Source organism: Sciurus vulgaris, assembly GCF_902686455.1.
Source record: "Sciurus vulgaris genome assembly, chromosome: 14".
In the NCBI taxonomy this organism is placed as follows: domain Eukaryota; kingdom Metazoa; phylum Chordata; class Mammalia; order Rodentia; family Sciuridae; genus Sciurus; species Sciurus vulgaris.
The window spans coordinates 48,963,584-48,977,266 of record NC_136475.1 but is presented as its reverse complement, the minus strand read 5'-3'; the positions used below and the strand labels follow the sequence as shown (position 1 = coordinate 48,977,266).

General features: G+C 35.7%; 1 long non-coding RNA gene across 1 annotated transcript in view; it reads left to right on the top strand.

Annotated features, from left to right (window-relative positions):
- Window positions 1-13,683, top strand: part of LOC306644015 — a 54,885-nt gene that overhangs the window by 27,809 nt on the left and 13,393 nt on the right. Inside the window, exons 2-4 of the long non-coding RNA XR_013759143.1 lie at window positions 4,476-4,603; window positions 8,453-8,539; window positions 11,395-11,530. This is a non-coding gene — a long non-coding RNA (uncharacterized lncRNA). The remainder of the gene's footprint in view (window positions 1-4,475; window positions 4,604-8,452; window positions 8,540-11,394; window positions 11,531-13,683) is intronic.

Sequence of the window (13,683 nt, the reverse complement as noted above, 5' to 3'; positions counted from 1 at the left end):
TCAGTTCACTAACAATCACTGCACAGGTTCCTTCTTCTGATGTCTGAAGCTGGCCATGCCAGGGCTAGTGTAGTAAAACAGGGTGTAAGGATTGAATATTCTGGCCACAGAGTGGTTGCAGAGATATATTGTTGGGTCTATGCTAAATAGAAAAAGAAGTAATAGTTGATGAACTAAAAAAGATTAGAGTGCATGGGTCAGCACGGTATACCATTGCACCCTGCCTTCCTCTGACCAGATATGTGTTCTTGACCCTCTCATACTCAGCCTTGACTCCTTCTCATGTCCTTGCCCCACTGGAAATCCCTGCCCCCACCAACCAATTCATATACTAGAACTTTTTATAAACCTCACACAAAACTCATCTCCAAAAAAGTGTTTTCATAATTACCCTAATTATACCTTAATTTCAATCTAACTTTAATCTATTCTTTAATCTTGTGCTGTGTGATGACTGCATTATAGTCATTTGCACTTATTGATGTTTCCCTGAAACCGTGTTTTTACTTGTTTCATGTGTATTTGTTCTCTTTCCTTACCCAAACTGAATAATTGCTAGCGAGTACTCTAATGTGGTACATTCAGTAATGTCCTTGCTGATACAAAAGAGATGCTAAAAATGTTTGATTTGGTTGAATCACATGGATAGCTCTGAACTGTTAAGTCTGAGATGTTAATGAAAAATCTAAATTTTGTATTTGTATTGGAGATGAAAAGTAAAATCTAAATTTGAAAGTAGTATTTACAATTTTTGAAAGCATAAACTGAAACGTACAGGAAAGATGTTTTGGTCAAGAGGTAAAAATTGTAAGCTTTGAAAACGCAGAAGCATTGGAACAACAACAACAACAAATCAGCTTTAGAACTTTTTGGTTTGAGATTCAATAAAGAAGCATTAGCAATACACAATTAAGATTATACTAGAGAGAAAAAAAGATTATACTAGAGAAAGAGTAATAGTATCCATTTGTTAGAGAAGACTTCATCTGTAATTGAAAACTGTCTGGAAAAATATTGAAATTGTTGACAAAGAGGAGAATGTAAGTTAATCCATGGTGCTGTTGGTACAGTTCTCACATCACCAGTTGTTTCGTCCTTTTAATGCTGACAATATTAGTTGTTTGGTACCAACACTTTTCACAGGGCCCTTCTTATGAACTGAGTCCTTGAATTCAATTAGAATTAATTTTGGCAAATGCTGTTTTGTAATGTCACAGAAATATTTCCCCTGGGTGGGGGGAACCCTTTGTTTACTTCATTTATAAAAAGATTTTGACAGGGCTTGATAGACTCTGTTTTTTAAACTACCTTCAAAGTAACATGCTATTTGCTTTGGGTTTATACACTCTATAAGAAGCATCAAAGATTCTGAGCATTTCATTTTCAAAGATTGTTCCATGGCAACTCAAAAACTGGTCCATTGTAGCCAAGCTTCATGGCACACACCTGTGATCCCAGTGACTTGGGAGACTGAGCCAGGAGGATGATAAATTTGAGGCCAGCTTCTGCAATTCAGTGAGAACTTGTCTCTAAATAAATAAATAAATGGGATTGGGGATGTTAGTTCAGTGGTACAGCAACCTGGGTTCAATCGCCAGTACCACAAACTACAGCAACAACACAAATGGTCCATTTTAACCACTTTCAAAGGTCATTTAAGTCAAATCTAAGTGTCATACTTTTTTAAAAGGTTATTGAATATAATATACATAGCTGGGAATAGATTATGGATGAATTGCTCATTAGAATAGGGTTTTATAGAGGAATTCTGCATTGAGGAAAGATGGGACAATTTAGGTGATTCTTCTGATTCTTTTGTGCTTTTTTAGTCTATAAATGAATGAGAAAAAGCACCAGGCTAGAAATCATGAGACCCAGGTTAAGCCACAACCTTCCTTATGAATGTAAGTGTGTGTGTGTCTGTGTGTGTGTGTGTGTGTGTGTGTGTCTGTGTGTGTGCGTGTGTGAAAAATGCGGCACATGCACTGACTTTTATAACATGGTTCAGGGCTTATTATGAAATTTTTTATCACAGAAAAATTTTAAATTAGATTACCAAAACACTACAGATACAGACCAATAGCCCAAAATTAGAAACTTTTTTCATTATTTGGTTTCTATTAAAATTGACTTTTATATCAAATTTTAGCTATTTTAAGATACTTTAAAACTTAACTTTTAAGTCTGGAAATTCTGAGCAAATTGATTCATGTTGCTACTTTATGTTGTTAGTATAGACTCTGTTTTTTATTCAATCTTTAAGAAAACATCTCAAAGAACACTGTAATCTCACCTACTAGCAATAGATACTCTAACAGTTGTCTTTTATTTTTGTAAAAGCAATCCATATCTATATGAAGATCAAATTTCTGCTGCTACATGTAATAGTTATTCATGAAATCTGGTCAGGTTGTTCAAACTATCTTATTATAGTAACTTCCAAATATAAAACTTTTGGGATCCAGACTGTATCAGATCATAAATATGTTTATCCTGAGGTAGATAACAAGTCTAATTTCCCATAAAGTTATTCTTATCCAATTATAATCCTATCTCATGAAATTTACTATATTATAAACATGTTCCTTAAGGCCAGGGATATGTATTATATTTGTTTCTATCCCCTAAAACAACTAAAACTGTGCTGTGCAATAATAGACATTAAGGAAATAATTGTGCGATGAATTTATGGATGAATATTATAGTTTCTAAATTATGTGAAAAGATGAGAAAATGTGAGTGCTTTTCCACATTGCACAAAACATGACTAGGTACTCTTACCTGTCAAAGAACTGCTGTTAACATTTCCCAGGTTTCACAAGGAAACTCCACCACTTTCTAGGAAGGAAAGAGTAATCATGTTGAGACTATTAAATTTACATTTAATGCATCTCCACCAGGTCCATCACTGTGTGAAAAACAAAACTTAAAATTCACAACCTTAAGTCAGTTCATTTAGGATTATCACTGGAGATATATACCACACTTAGGAAGTTAGCAAAAATAGTTCTCTAAATAATATCCTAGCTGGTCCCTGCTTCCATGCTTGGCCCTCTGTTGCTAACACAAGCCAGATCTTTTAAAAATGGGAAACATATCATGTCACTGTACTACTTGAATCCTTCCAGTAGCTCCTTATTTCAAACAAGCAAAAGTCCAAATCTCCAGAGAGTTTGCAAGGACCCATGAGATCTCTCTTTCCACCTCTTTTTCCTCTCCTATATCATTCTCTACTATTCTCAATCATTGCCTTGGTCACAGTGACCACTGTACTATTACTTGAACACACCAGACATGCCCCGTCTCTGTGCTGGTTATTCTCTCTGCCTGGAATGATGATCTCCCAGATGACTTCTTCTTGTCTTTCCTTCCTCAGGTTATGGTCCAAATATTACCATTTCAAAAATCTCTATTTAAATTGTTCTACTTTTCATCTCCTCAATACTTTATTTTTTGTTCAAAAATATTTATTTATTTAGGGTGCTTCATAGTCCTTGCCACAATGGAGTTTGCATCTCACTGAAGAGACAGCTAAAACATACTACCACTGTGATATCTATCATAAAGGGGTAGAAATTGATAAGTGTACAACCTCGACCTGACTTCACCTGAGATATAAGGTACAAAGTCTCATGGGAAGTGACTAATCTGAGATGTGTAGGAGTTAGCTAGGTTAAACAAAGAAGAGGATAATATGCATAGGAGTGTCAACCTGAGGTAAGAAGGCACATGATATTTTCAAGAAACTAGAATATAAAGAATAGGAGTCTGAAGAGAAATAAAACAATTCTAATACATGAGATGGGAGATAGGCCTTAGAAGGCCTTGAAGGCAATGTCATATAAAAAAACTTTCACTAAGGGTTATAGGAAGAATTTGTGAGACTTTACGCGAGGGAATGAAAGGATCATACCTCAGTTTTTAGGGCGAAAATCACTCACACAGTATATAACATTATTTGATACATAAAATCTCAATTGGCTGTGATGTTGACACAGAAGGGCTGAGGGAAACAGGGTCAGTTAGGAGGTGAGCTAGATAACTACTTCAGTTAACTTTACTAACTAGGCAATTAGAAGTCTCTAGTGATATTTTGAAATGTATGGCTATGTTTTAAGTTTGGCTTTTCACCAATCCCAAAGAACCAAAGGCTGAATGTTTTCTCTGATATGCAGATACTAATTCGCAATGGGGGTGGGGCTAGGAAGAATAGAGGTACTTTGGATGAAACCAAAGAGAGTGAAGAGAGGGGAGGGGATGGATGGGTAGGAAGGATGATAGAATGAATTGGACATTATGATCTTATGTGCATATAGGATTTCATGACCAGTATAATCTTAGATCATGTACAACCAGAAGAATGAGAAGTTATGCTTCACTTATGTATGATGTGTCAAAATGTGTTCTATTGTCATATAAAACTGATTAGAACAAATTAAAAAATGAAAAAAAAAGTTTGACTTTTCATACATTAGGGAAGATGGAGAAAGAACAATTGAGGAGCTCTTCAAGCAAACTGGTTAAGTTATGATGATGCTTGGACTGGAGTGGTGGTAATGAAGAAGGGAAGAGTGGGAGAATTCAGAAGACAAAGGCAGAATCAGTAAGTCTTCCTAATTTTAATTGACGAATGAGGTATGTGTTAGCTAGCTTTTTGTCACTGGGAACAAAACATCCAACAAGAGCTACTGAGGTGCAGAAAAGTTTATTTTGGTTCACTGAAGCTCTAAAAGAAGTTAGTTCATGGTGTTCCAACTCCGTTGTTCTGAGCCCAAGATGAGGCAGCCCACCAATGTGGAGGGACATGGTGGAGGAACACTATTCATGGCAGCAGGAAGCAGATCAAAGGAAGAAGGGAAGAAGCCACAGGGAAGAGGAACCTTTCCAGGGCACACCCTTAAGGATCCACCTCTTCCAGTCTTGCCCCAACTGCCAACAATTAGCACCTAGTCCAAACTAGGGTGGACTGATTAGTTGTAGCTCCTACAATCCAATCATCTCACCTTTGAACATTCCTGCATTTGGGAAATACCTCATATCTTAATCATAACAAGATAAGCTGGACATAAACGGAAAAGGAGATGGGATGTTACGCAAAGTTCTGATCTCATCTCAGTCTCAGAAACAAATTCTCCTACAAAGGGTATATATGGTATTCCTGACTCATGTGTATTAGACCTGGTTACCTAATGGGCTACTCTATGGTTAACTTCGCAGTCTTGAGCCTAAAAAAAGCACCCAGGTGCTTTTTAATTCCCTGGGTCCCCAAACACTTATTCCAGGACAGTTTGAAGTGTAACACATTTGTAAAGAAAGATGCAATGCAAAGTGCCTATGAATCAAAGGACTTTTTTTTAATGGTTTGTTCTATTTAGTTATACATGACAGCAGAATGCATTTTGATTCATTGTACACAAATGGAGTACAACTTTTCATTTCTCTGGTTGTAAATGATGTAGTCATACCATTCATGTAATCATACATGTACATAGGGTAATGATGCTTGTCTCATTCCACCATCTTTCCTTCCCCCTCTCTCTCCCCTCCCTCATTTCCCACTACACAATCCAAACTTTCTCCAATTCTTCCCTTACCCTTCTGCCCCACTGTTACATATCAGCATCCACTTACCAGAGAAAACATTTGACCTTTGGGTTTTTGGGAGTGGCTTATCTTACTTAGGTTGTGACTCTGCTTTGAAATATAAACTATGTTCCTGGTGGTAAAGGCAATAAAGAAATATTTATAATGAGATGAGAAAATCAAATCTACTTAAATGTTTGGAAGTTTTATTTTATAAGGTATATATTATAATAAGTATTGTTTTTATGAATGAGGAAGACTAAAATCTCTGTATTTGGATCAGCATTTAAATATTTAAATAAAACACAAACTCTGCTCACACAACTATTGCCAAAGTATGTTCAAAGTAAAAACTGAAAAAATATCATATAAAGAGAAGAGGAAAAAAGAACTAGAAAATATTTAATATAAAGAGAAGCCAATAAGGAAAATTAAAAGGAGGATTTTTACAGGGGAAAAACAATTTCATTTTATTGTAAAGACCTAAATGAATAAAAGAAGACTTTGAATGTGAGGATGATTAAAAAGACAAAATCATTAGCTAAAGATATTTACAAGTTTAAACTCTTTCATTTTGATTGTAATTTTAATTAGCTGGACACTGGGGGGGAAGAAAATGAAAGCCTACATCATCTACTTACTCTTTAAATTGCATTCCACCTTAATTTTCTGCTCTTCAGTTCTTAATTTTCTCTATTTTTGTTCTAAGTAATCCGGTTATCAGGCTAAAGTGATTTTCCCTCAGCCAGGTTTAGCATTCAGTATTTGCTTCTGTGAACCGAAAGTTCACTCCATTGCTTTAGTTTTTATTCTTTCAATAGCAAAACTCTCTACAGGTAACTTTTTTCAGTCTTTTGTCTATACAGCAGGGTGCTTTGTATACCCATGACAGTTAGATGACTAATAACAAAGGCTCCTAGTTTTAAAATAATTATGCTCTATTTACACAGTTTTCCACAAAATTTACTCATAAAATTTAGAAAGCTGCAAAGCTTTAGAAAGCTGTGGTTTTATTGTTCATTAAAACCATTTTTTTTCCTATGTGCAAGCAAGTAGCTTGTTTCTGTGTCTGACAAAATAGAAGCTGAGAATTCAGTATCAGCTGAGTCCAGGATTTGGTGTACAATAGTTTTTAAAAATTACAGTAGTATAAAACAAACACATATATTTAGAATAGCCTACATTAGAAAGGGTTTGTCTTCAAGATATTATCTGGCTTTTTAGCAGGCTATTTATTTTGCATTTGTTAAAGAAAACAAAATAAGCATAGCTAACTGATTATCATGTGTCTCTCAATTTGTCCAAAAGAAATTCACTCAAATAAGCGGAAGCAACAATGTTGAAGTGCCTTGAGGCCTGTGGTTGAAAGGCACAAGTAAGTGGTGACAATTATTGTTATTATTCTGCCATGGATAGAGTAACACTTGGCTTCTGCAATGATTGGACAACTTCATTTTGCTCTCCCGTATCTCAGAAACAATCAAGCCTGGAGTCCTCAGCACAGGAGCCATACACTCAAAGTAGAACAACACATCTACCGTGATAGAGAATATAAAAGTGACTATTTTAGTAATCAAACACCCCCAATACAGCATCGACTGACAGTCATAGCCATCCAGGATGGAGTGATTTAAGGGATGGCAAAAAAAAATCTCAGCTGTACATCAGTTGTGTTACATCCAACATTACAAAATTTAGTTTGCATTTCTTTAAAGCTTTCCTCACCTTAAAATACAAATGTTCCTTGAAATGTACAATCTTTTGAACCTTATCACTGGGGCATTATTTTGATGAAAATGAACTCTACCTATTTTCTAGATAAAGAATTTGGGAAAGGAGTGGAATAACAGAGGAATTAGGAAGGTAAAAACAGGGAATTAGAGGGGGCTTTGAGATTTTAAATTATGCAGAAAGTAAAATACAGCAGCAGAAGTGATTAAGTTCCTCAAGAACTTGTGCTCAATAAGGGGATGATAATTAACATTACAATCATTGCAAATATTAACAAGGAATGCACCACTTCTGAAAGGTCTTTTTTTTTCTTTAATGCTGTAATTGGAGTGGTGTACCATTTTGATTACAATTCGGATATGGTGTAGCAGCACTGAGATTTTGTTTTTGTATTTCTTGTTTGCTGTTGTCCATTTTGCCTAAGAATTAGTGTCTTAGACTGGTGTATCAAAATCAACAGAAATGCTCTCTAAGTATATAGGTTTCTGAGGTCTCATCCATCTTTGGGGCCAAATGAATCCAATTTTTAAATCTGCAAAAGCCTAATAAGATATGGAGAAGTTAGGAAGTCAAATAGAGTCACAAGCTGTGTGTTCTTCATTAAGGCAATATTACTGTCACCTGCTGGAGATCTGCACCAGGTGCCTGCTCCAATCCTCTGAGTCCACAGCATCTCTACTATTCCTATTTTAACACTTACTAAGACTGTATTGTAATTGCTTGTTAAGTTGGGTAGCCTCTTCTTGACTCTCATATCAATGTATGGCCATGAGTTTCTTGTTCACTCTCAAGTCTCCAAATCTACTTCAGTTTCTGGAACTTGGCAAGTGTTCAGAAAATATTTGTTGAATAAAATAATAAATTTAATGAATAAACGTAAAGCAGAGCTGGTTGGGTAGACTAAATTTTCAAGAAAGAAAAAAAAAGATGAAAGAAAAGCAAATGAATTTATCTTGCCCCCATAATGAAACAGAACAGCATTTTTAACTATAGATTACTAAATTCTTACTATATGTCAGAATTATTCTAAATACTTTAAACATAGTATTAATTCAAACAATTGTATAAGTGTCATACTATAACTACTATTATTTTTCAGAATAAAAAGGGAAACACTATTGCTGTTACTATTTTTCAGAGGGCACAATAATTTGCCTGAAGTCTCACATTCAAGAAAACAGGACCAGGACTGAAACCAAGGCTACTGGACTCCTGAACACATACTGTAAGCTCTTATTCCATGGATTGCACACATTGTAAAGGTCTATGCTGGTAATGGAGGATGTTAGGAACCAGTTCCTGTTTCAAGAAAGCTTAGGATAATTCACAATTCCCATTAATCTGAAGAATTTGTTCCCCTTTTTTTGACAATTTAAGAGCCAATTTAAGAGGATACTGAGTGGGCGGGGGGAAGGAAGAAGAAAAGAAGGAAGGAGGGAAAGGGGAGAGGAAAGAAAAAAGGGAAATAGCTCCAATTCTTTATCAGCAGGCAGCAAGTCATACTTAGTTTAATTTTAGTGAATGAAAAATTCTTAAACCAGCAGTTAACCTAAAATTTTTTCACCATTTTTGAGTATTAAAAAATCTGAGGGCTGGAGTTGTGGCTCAGTGGTAGAGTGCTTGCCTGGCATGTGTGAGGCCCTGGGTTGGATACTCAGCACCACATACAAATAAATAAAATAAAAGATTCATTGACAACTAAAAAAATAAATTAAAAAAACCAGAATTATTCTTTATTAGAAAAAAAGGTCTTTTCTATAAGGATAACTTGAAAGAAATTTTTTTCTGTTTATGTTTAAATATACATCTGTGTACTGAAATTTTTCTTGGAGTTTAAAATTCATGCTACTGATTTCAACACTACTGCCACAGTGTTTCCATGTATTCTAAAAGTATACAATGATGTGGCATAAAATAGCTAATTCATTTTTACTGATGATCATGAAAACTTGGAAGAATTTAGTCTCATCAAATTTCCAAACAAAAATAGCAAAAATAATATAAGGTAAAAAGAGAGAAATAAGTTTTTTTACTTGTTAGAAAAAACGGGTTCAGGTGAAGGATGATGCGTATCAAAAGCATATGAAATGTCATTACTTTGCAAAGAAACAAAACAATAACAAGTTTAGAAAATTAACTATCAAATTACATTTTTTTAAGAGGGGCAGTTAAAACGTTGATGAACAAATATAAGATGATGACTCAGGGGCACTAAAAGTCGAAATGTGTGGGTTCTACTAGATAATACAATAAGTACTGGGATTTTCACTTTATCACCCATTGTGATTAAACAGCATACTGCTGAAAATGCAGATGTGATACTGCCATAGTAAAACCAGCCTTTTTAAAGATGTTTCTAATTAAATCATGAAAAATCAAAAAGAAAATGTTTAGAGAAGCCATTTCGAAGATTTTATTAATGGTGCATTCATGGAGAGGGCTTTATAATAGATTTGAACTAGCAAATGCTAATGCCGGTGTACAAAATGATAGATAAGCATTTTTCCCTGCTAACAAGGATTTTCTTCTCAGTTTTTTCCCTGCTTTTTTTTGATAATATGAGTATCCATCCTTTGAGTCAGTTAAATTCTAGTAATCAGATACTGTGATATTTGAGTTAATATTGCTTTAGTTAATTTATCTATACATGCATATGACTTAGAGATACTGATTGTTACCATTTCTCAGTTGGCATTCTACCTGTCCTCTAAGTGAAAAAATTCAACCATGTCCTTTTGGACTTTCCCTTTCCTGAATGATGTCATTAAAAGCATTCACTTTTTAATGTTTTGAACACACTTTTTAATTAATTCTTATAGATTTCCCAGTTATCCACTGGGTTGAAGCTAACAACCAAAGGCAAACCAAAAGTCTTTGTTAGTGAGCACTGAAAATTACTCATATTTACTCTAACACCTACATGGAAGTGTGTGAATATTAAAATGGACTTGTTGGGAAACCTCTTTTTAGGGGACCTGAGATGAATAATAAAGTGATCCATATTTCATGAAGGTCAGAAAGATGTTTCTCTACAGCATAAACTTTTTTTCTATACAATACTAGCTTATATTTCCTACTATAATCTGAAAATTGTAATTTCAATCCCTAGATACTGTATTAAAATAAGATTCTTCTATACTTATAAGTGGTGCTGATCATAAACACCCTGTAGATTACTGTTTATGATAATTATAGTAATGCAGCCATCATAGATAAAGGTTTTCCCTTATTTCACCTGCTCTTTGACTTGATAAAAATCAAGGGATAAAAATCCTTTGACCTATCAATTTCCCTCTAATCTATTAACCCCCCCCCGCCCCGGCCTAAACTACATGGTTTATCACCTCTACTATTTTGTCTCCAACATCTCTATCCACTATCCTTCTAGCATATTCATTAAGCAAAATATCGCTCACCCTGGCAATCTGAAAGACCACTTTCTCTGCTGCGTGTGAGATACTGAGAATGGCTAGAGAAAAGTTCCAGGGCCATCCACCAACTGGCACCGTGACACAGTCACAATTTCCAGTCTAGGAAACTCAATGCTATCCCTCAATTCTTGAAAAGATGTCCTGCCTGCTCTCATTCCAATTTGAATTCCATTAGTCTTCAACAGCTTGCCATATTCTTCAGCTTCCTTACCCAGATGAACTTGCCCCCTATTTCCTAGATTTAAGCCTATGGAGTTTGAGACCTCAACTTATTCTCGCTCCACCCCACCCTCATCAATTTATCTATACCTGTCATTCACACTTGGTTGCTTTTCTCAAATCTCAAAGGTAGAGGGGAGAAGATGTAATGTTTTCCTCATCTATCATAAAGCTCATGGTTTATAAAATAAAAAAGAGGAAAGTATAAAATTTATTTAATATAAATCTTATATATCATGGGAGCCTTCAAAAATGAAGGCCCAAAGAAACACGGAAAACTATTTTTACGCTGTAAGTTTGATAAAGAGTGACATTTAGAACTATGATTGAACAAAATTGAATGTAATATAATGGTAAGCTGAAGGGAACTTAGCAAGACCTCTTTGTTCCAATTCGTCTTTGTGCTTCTGTCTTCAATCCTCTCCTCCAGGCATAAGGACCCATCTGGAATGGGAGCCTTATGATCTACTTTAAAGGAAGATCAGAGAATACATTCATGGCATGCTTCAGGGAAGAAGCACAGGAAGAGGTCAAAGAGAACTTCTGCTGTTTTCTCAAATGCCAAGGTATCATATTTTGGGGTAGTGTGTCCTAAGCCCTGTCAAAGGTCAAGGTCTACTGCCTCCTGTTTAAGACCTACATTTCTTGTGCTTTAGATCTCAGCACTTGCTGTTCACTCCAAGATTACGCTCACCATTGTTATTCCATGCTTTATTTTCTCTTGTTTTTCTCATCCTATGAACAGGCCACCCACGCTCTGTACTCTCACCTTCTAGCTTCTACCATTCTGCTTTGTATTTAACTCAGCTGCCTCTCTCTAACTCTCTTACTTCCTCTATAACTCTCCAGCATTCAAACTTCCTGTAGTTATGTTCTGCAGAGACTAGCGTTGGGGGAAAAAATTACCATTGACTTTCAGATAACCAAGTCTCATGGTCATGTTCTGGTCCCTATATGAATAAATCTCCCTGTGCCATTCAACACTATTGACTTTTTGAAACTCTCTCCATTGGTTAATATCTTAGTTTTATCTCATTCTCCTCTTCCACCTCATCCATGTCTTCTCCATTTCTTTGTGATTCTTTCTCCTTGCTGTTTCTTTCATACTGATGTCCTGCAAAGTTTCAGTTTTTACCCTTGCTATCTTTCCCTTTTACAAGGGCAATCCCATCATTTCCATGATTTTTACTCCCATTTATAATTCTAATAACTTCAAATAAAACTGACTCTTGATTCCTGCCCAAGTCCCTCTTGTTTATATTTATAGTTTCAACTGCCTGCCAGACTATCCCTTTGGATGTCCTATAACAACCACATATGTGCCATATTCTAAACTGGACTCATCATCTCCTGCTTCTGATTGTACTTCCACTTGTTCTACCACATCTATAGCAATGATGATGCATCCAAAGCACAGTCTCAAGTCATCATTCCTCCACTTAAAAACTGTTTGACTCTGCATTACTTGAAGTCAAAGCTTCCTGGCCTGGTATGTGGAAGGGCCCTCCTTGGCATGACTGTCTCTGAACTATTTCCCCATCCTCATCTCCAACCATTTCCAGCTTCACGTTTTAAGCATTAGAAACCATAGAGTGCTTATTGTTTTCTATGCTCTCTACACTCTCTTATGATCTGTGTATTTGTTCATGCTTTTTCTCTGGCCTGAGGTTCTATTCCACATTTTCTTGGTTCTTATTTGCCTTTCAAAACTCCTTTCAAATCATTATTTCTCCTAGGAAACAAATTCTATTGATCAGTGATTGGTGAGAATAGAAGTTAAAGCAATTCATTTTGCAGGGTAGACTCTGCAAGGGCAATACTGGGTGAGATTTTAAACATCCTCAGTGCTCCTTTGTGGGTATTTCAGAAGTACACACTGAATACGGGGACTCATTCAAGAACAGCTGTTGCAATATCTTAACTTTCAAAATACTGTTATGATAATGTATTTGGGAACTTAGTTGCTTCTATATTTTGCTTTAATTTCATTATATCTTCCACTTAGATGAAAACAAAACAGAATGATTAGATGTGAAAGCAGACAAGTTGTTTACTGGTTACCAACTTGACTAAGTCTAGTGAGACAGAATACTCACATGTGTAACAAGTTACAGGAAACAGATTTGTTACTTACAGAAGGATGACAAGGGATAACAGAAGCCTCAGCTTCATTGGTACTGATCCCCCAAGACAGGAAATCTTCCTGAGGAAGATGGAGTCTCATTGTATGCGTCCCACTTGCACCACAGCTGAGGAAACCTGGAAAACAGTTCACCTTGTGTTTTATACCCTGGGGCCATGTGATATGCTGGGCTAAATCACTGATGAAGGCCTTGTTTCTAGAAGGGTAATGAAACTAAGTTCATGCTGTTCTAGTCAGTCCCTCCTCACCTTGAGATGCTGCATTTCCAGCACATTCTACAGTTATTCTTAGGAAAGACAAGCAAGAAAGGGGGAGAACTGGGTTGATCCAAGGCTACCAAGAGAACTTTCCTGCACTAGGCCAAAAGTTTGTTCTCATATCTCTTTTTATATACATACAGCTGAATTTTTTCTAAAAATTATACAAATATTTAATACCACAAGCAGAGTTTTATTGCATTCTCCCAAGCATTTGGTATTTTTATTAACATCTTCTTTTGCTTCTGTTAATTTAATAGTGAAACAAAGCAGGGCATTTTATGTTAATTTGAATAATTTGCATATTCATAATGCTGTT